The sequence below is a fragment of the Salvelinus sp. IW2-2015 genome, linkage group LG22 (genome assembly GCF_002910315.2).
Source record: "Salvelinus sp. IW2-2015 linkage group LG22, ASM291031v2, whole genome shotgun sequence".
In the NCBI taxonomy this organism is placed as follows: Eukaryota; Metazoa; Chordata; class Actinopteri; order Salmoniformes; family Salmonidae; genus Salvelinus; species Salvelinus sp. IW2-2015.
The window spans coordinates 27,466,210-27,471,114 of NC_036862.1; the positions used below are offsets into that span (position 1 = coordinate 27,466,210).

The 4,905-nt window shown below is 42.6% G+C and overlaps 1 long non-coding RNA gene across 1 annotated transcript; it reads right to left on the bottom strand.

Annotated features, from left to right (window-relative positions):
- Window positions 1–3,091: 3,091 nt before the first annotated feature.
- LOC111949840 (uncharacterized) lies at window positions 3,092–4,418 on the bottom strand. The gene is made up of 3 exons (XR_002875398.2): window positions 4,055–4,418; window positions 3,749–3,855; window positions 3,092–3,387 (listed from the first exon to the last, which is right to left on the bottom strand). It is a non-coding gene; the product is annotated as an uncharacterized lncRNA (long non-coding RNA).
- Window positions 4,419–4,905: the final 487 nt, after the last annotated feature.

Consider the following 4,905-nt stretch of genomic DNA (forward strand, 5'->3'; position numbering starts at 1 on the left):
GATAAAGCAAAGCAGTGCGACAAAAACAACAACAGAGTTACACATGGGATAAACAAGCGTACAGTCAATAACACAATAGAAAATCTGTATACAATGTGTGCAAATGAAGTAAGGAGGTAGGGCAATATATAGGCCGTAGTGGCGAAGTAATTGCAATTTAGCAGTTAACACTGGAGTGATAGATGTGCAGATGAGGATGTGCAAGTAGAAATACTGATATAAATACTGGTGTGCAAAAGAGCAGAAAAKCCCCCCAAAACAATTATGGAGATGAGGTAAGTAGTTGGTTGGATGGGCTATTTACAGATGGGCTGTGTACAGCTGCAGCGATCGGTAAGCTGCTCTGACAGCTGATGCTTGAAGTTAGTGAGGGAGAWATATGTCCCCAACTTCAGTGATTTTTGCAATTCGTTCCAGTCATTGGCAGCAGAGAACTGTAAGGAAAGGCAGCCAAAGCAGGTGTTGGCTTTGAGGATGACCAGTGAAATATACCTGCTGGAGGGCYTGCTACGGGTGAGTGTTGCTATGGTGACCAGTGAGCTGAGATAAGGTGGAGCTTTACCTAGCAAAGACTTATAGATGACCTGGAGCCAGTGCGTTTGGCGACGAATATGTAGCGAGGACCAGCCAACGAGAGCATACAGGTCGCAATGGTGGGTAGTATATGGGGCTTTTGTGACAAAAAGGATGGCACTGTGATAGACTGCATCCAATTTACTGAGTAGGGTGTTGGAGGCTATTTGTAAATGAGGCTATTTGTAAATGACATCGCCGAAATCAAGGATCGGCAGGATAGTCAGTTTTACGAGGGTATGTTTGGCAGCATGAGTGAAGGAGGCTTTGTTGCGAAATTGGAAGCCGATTCTAGATTTAACTTTGGATTGGAGATGCTTAATGTGAGTCTGGAAGGAGAGTTTACAGTCTAGCTAGACACCTAGGTATTTATAGTTGTCCGAACCGTCCAGAGTAGTGATGCTAGGCGGGCGGGTGCGGGCAGCGATCGGTTGAAGAGCATGCGTTTAAGAGCAGTTGGAGGCCATGGAAGGAGTGTTGTATGGCATTGAAGCTCGTTTGGAGGTTTGTTAACACAGTGTCCAAAGAAGGGCCAGATGTATACAGAATGGTGTCGTCTGCGTAGAGGTGGATCAAAGAATCACCCGCAGCAAGAGCGACATCATTGATATATAGAAAGAAAAGAGTCGGCCCGAGAATTGAACCCTGTGGCACCCTCATAGTGACTGCCGGAGGTCTGGACAACAGGCCCTCCGATTTGACACACTGAACTCTATCTGAGAAGTAGTTAGTGAACCAGGCGAGGCAGTCATTAGAGAAACCAAGGCTGTTGAGTCTGCCGATAAGAATACGGTGATTAACAGAGTTGAAAGCCTTGGCCAGGTCGATGAAGACGGCTGCACAGTACTGTTTTTTATCGATGGCAGTTATGATATCGTTTAGGACCTTGAGCGTGTCTGAGGTGCACCCGTGACCAGCTCGGAAACCAGATTGCATAGCGGAGAAGGTACGGTGGGATTCGAGATGGTCGATGATCTGTTTGTTCACTTGGCTTTCGAAGACTTTAGAAAGGCATGGCAGGATGGATATAGATCTATAACAGTTTGGGTCTAGAGTGTCTCCCCCTTTGAAGAGGGGGATGACCGCGGCCGCATTCCAATCTTTAGGAATCTCAGACGATACGAAAGAGAGGTTGAACAGACTAGTAATAGGGGTTGCGACAATGGCGGCGGATCATTTTAGGATGAGAGTGTCCAGATTGTCTAGCCCAGCTGATTTGTAGGGATCCAAATTCTGCAGCTCTTTCAGGACATCAGTGTCTGGATTTGGGTGAAGGAGAAGCGGGGGATCTATGCATCTGTGTTATTGACATGTATGCAGCTGTTGTCTACTTCTTGTTGATAGTCACAGTTCCTGCACTGTCAAGATACACACAACAGTCAAAAATATCTACTACATTCATGCATTTACTTGTTTAAACAATTTAATGCCCAAACACTTCCAAACCAATAAGGTAGTGCATGAAACTAGCTAGCTAAGCCATTTGGAGTGGGTATGAATGAACATCAGTCATCACACTTACTGCATAGAGCAGGATGCGATTCTCCTTGTCTTCTTTGGGATACAACATGTTGTTGTTGAAACAGAATGGAACAATTTTGTTATAACATTATAGCTAGGTAGACTATCCTGGTCCTGTCAGAGAAGAAGACTGCAACAAAATATAATAGCTACTAGCTAGTCTTTAGCTAGCAGGCATAATGTTATCTAGCTATTACTAACTTAGTTATGCATCTTCTAACTTCTTTAGAGCTTCTTACCATTCTTGACAAAATCGGATCCCAACGAATCCTCTATATCCATTTGAATTTGTTTACAAATAGAATCTACTAAATAATATCATAACTCAGTTTCAGGCTATCAAGCTAGCTATCTAGCATCAGCGTCTCGTCAGCAACACATAAAGGGTTTTTCCGGTTCACGGAATTTCAGAAACGTTCTAAATAAAAGTTCCCCACTTATTAGTAGAAACGTGTCAATAACCTGTATTTATTAATGATATATGAAAAATAATTGTCTAAACATGAACAATTATTCATATTTGTTCATATTTAAGTGGCATTTGCATTAAATTGCGGTCAAATAAATTCCCCAAATGTGAATCACTGCATATGGAATACATAAATACATAAATTATTCTGGGTGCCGCAGTAAAATTATTGTAGGGAATACTGAGTAGGCTCTGTCTATAGAATGTATATATGGTGTCATTTCATGGGGCTCTGAATAATACGGAGTGTTGCTGGCCTTTTACTCCACCCATTCCATTGGCCACAGTGCAAATTACTGTATATGGAATACATATTGGCTTAAAGGGCAAAAACTATTGCAGTAAAAGTAATGTAGGCAATACTCAATAGGGTCTGTATATACTCAATAGGTAAAGTATATACAGTACATACAGACCAGGACTACCCCAAAAGAAACACAGTGTCAACAAACACAGTGTCATTATCTTCAGTAGCAAAAATGTCATGCCTTCGAGGCCCCCACAGATTAACCCAGACATGGTCTCCTTTAGTGAGCTCAATCACACTACCAATGCTGGCTACCTGGCAACAATTGTCTGGCAGGCTGGTATGGTATGCTGAGACAACCCGCTGGCCATTCTTTAAGATACTACACTGGGCACGCTCGTAGGTGGACATAGACAGTGTGAAGTGGTACAAGCCAGCTAGCGAGCAGGTGAATTTCCCTGTGTCAGTACTGTAGCCATCTCCCTCATTGACCAGGATGTTGGCAAACTTCAGGTACCTCTGTGAGTTGGGTAGCTGTCACAGATGTTAAGTTTGGCTGTGAAGGCTACAATCTTTCCTAGAATGGAAGAATGAACAGAGAGAGAGAGATCAGTCCAGGCCTAGGGTATTTGATGCATACCCAAAGATTTGCCAATAACATACGTACAAATTCTTCCCTTTCACAGCAATTAGTTTGGCTGTGAAGGCTACAATCTTTCTTATTATGGAAGAGAGCGAGAGCGAGAGATCATTCCAGGCCTAGGGTATTTCATACATACTCAAAGATTTGACAATAAGATACGTACAAATTCTTCCTTTTCACAGCAATTATGATGATTAAATACAGGAAAATACAGATGCCATAAGATATATATATATATATAATGCACTTATCTTGTCAACTTTATAACAGTATAAAATAGAGTTAGAAGGCCTACTTGGTTTAGGACTCGCTGGGCCACCGCTGCCACCCTCGGTTGGATCAGGATTGGTGGGTTTGGGTTCTGTGTTCCAGAATACAATATAGTTGTGTAGCTCCCTTTCACTGTAAAGATTTGTCAGGGACATTCATCATATGCCATATACAAATGCATTGGACTATTGCATACACACAGAGATCTAGGATATATTGTATATATATATATTTGTTATACATTTCACATCATAGCCCTCTTAAAATACAACTATGTAGGTGAACAAAGGATACATGACATTCATTTACAAAGATTACTTGCACAACTAACCTGTATTTCATAAGAAATGTAGTTAGGTATTTAGGTCACTATTGTGTGTAGGTTAGTACCAGGCTTAAGGTTTCCATTATTGTCTCCACAGCCAGGTTCAAAATCCATGTGCAACTACAGCTGATGATGAGTTTACTTCTATAGAAAAGATAAATGCGTTGAAATGGAGTATAGGCAAATTAATTGTTGTTGTGTTAGAGAGTCATTAGTCATTTCATTCTGTTAGGTTCTAATTTTTCAGAGTAAATAACTCACGGACACTAGAGAAGCTTAGCCAAGTTGAATTRTTCCCAAAGTGTCGACACAGCTGTGTCCAGACAAAGACATGTTCCCACCAGGATTGGTGCGCTATACTCAGCCTTGTCTCAGGATGGTAAGTTGGTGGTTGAAGATTTCCCTCTAGTGGTGTGGGGGCTGTGCTTTGGCAAAGTGGGTGGGGTTATATCCTTCCTGTTTGGCCCGYTATCATTGGATGGGGTCACAGTGTCTCCTGACCCCTCCTGTCTCAGCCTCCAGTATTTATGCTGCAGTAGTTAATGTGTCGGGGGGCTAGGGTCAGTTTGTTATATCTGGAGGACTTCTCCTGTCTTATCCGGTGTCCTGTGTGAATTAATATAAGTATGCTCTCTCTAATTCTCTCCTTCTCTCTCTCTTTCTTTCTCTCTCTCGGAGGACCTGAGCCCTAGGACCATGKGTCAGGACTACCTGGCATGATGACTCCTTGCTGTCCCCAGTCCACCTGGCCTTGCTGCTGCTCCAGTTTCAACTGTTCTGCCTGCGGCTATGGAACCCTGACCTGTTCACCGGACGTGCTAAAAAAAACAACTGACATTTACTCCTGAGGTGCTGAC